Here is a 1,496-nt window from a genome sequence, read left to right on the forward strand (position 1 = left end):
TCCCTTAGCCCCCAAACCATCTTCCCCAGCCCTGCCCCACAGCCCCACTTACCTCCATGCTCCAGGGGCGAAGGGTGAGCCTGAGCCTGAGCCTTTGAGGTACCCAAGGCCGGGCTCAGGCTCCGTGCCGCCCCCACCCCGCCAGGGTTAGGGGTTTTCCACCCTTTTTGCAATTGGCTCTTGCAGTTTGGATCTGTACCAGCCTGCAAGAGCTCTTTGCAAAAGCGGAGAATCCTCCTAACTTCATGCTGCTGAACAACTTCATAAAATTTTTGCACACATCATGGTACCGCCATAAAGGGTGACCCCACTTTCTAGAGCCATCTCAAATCTCCATATAAAAAATATTCATGAGGATATGGTCTCCCTCCCATTTTCCTGACATGGCAGATCTACTGCAACCTCCTCTTTTTGATAGCGACTTCTAAGTGTATCAGTCCTCCGCGCTCCTCTGTTTGGTAGTCTGTCTTCCCACTTTATTTTCAAGGTCTTACACAGACATCTCGTGGAAGCTGTTCAGTCTCTTGATGTGCCTAGCATATGTAGTTCGTGTTTCTGACCCATAAAGTAGGGATGACAGTGCACAAGTCTCATAGATTCGCACCTTCACCTTAGCTGATAATTTAGGGACTAAAATACAAACTCAAAAAACTGTAGCTCGCCTTCTTGAGTCCTGCCCAAATATGTCCATAGCATACTCACACACTGCTTTTAAACTTGCTTTTAAACTATAACAAAAAGTGCTATTTATGCTTACTCTCTACAGTTAGCTTATTGCACAGGAAGAACACCATTTTTGCTTTTTTGCCATTCCTTCATCCATAAGTGCACACAATGCCATCTATGCTTTTACTTAACAATACTTAAAGCCAAATACTATGCTCATCTCCCATCTAGCTACTGACAATGCCTATGACAAGAAGATCCTGCTGCCCGGCTGACACAGGTTACATAATTCAGTACTGACATGAGGCATACTCAAGGTATACTTGAACCTAAATGCAGCTGAAGTGCTGGTGTATAATTTAATTTGATTATGTTTGGCTTTATAGGCCACAGTTAAGAACATAAGAGCATAAGCAATACCATAATGCAGTGGCAGGCAACCTTTCCCAGCTGCCAACCAGTAGGGCCCGCCTCTGGTTAGAGGCGAGTGGGCGGGTAAGCAGGCAATAGGACCCACCTTCAGCCAGCACTTTTCCCTGCAGCAGTGGGATAAGAGTGCCTATGGCCAAACCCCGCTGCTGTTAAACATCACTATAGGCCCACATACACAGGTACGATGCAATAAATATGAGCCAGCCATAAATTGCAGATGCTTCCAGATTAGGTCAAACAACAAATACCGTCTTTCTCAGTGGCAGAGAGTGGATGCTAAATGGAAGGGTATCAAAACAGGGCATACAACAGAACCCCTGTCCCTTCTCAGTATGGGCGAGTTGCTTAACTTCATATTTTCTAAACTTTCAAGAACTTGAGTTTGAAATAACTTTCTC

This window comes from Alligator sinensis, unplaced genomic scaffold, assembly GCF_000455745.1.
Source record: "Alligator sinensis unplaced genomic scaffold, ASM45574v1 scaffold1266_1, whole genome shotgun sequence".
Lineage (NCBI taxonomy): Eukaryota > Metazoa > Chordata > Crocodylia > Alligatoridae > Alligator > Alligator sinensis.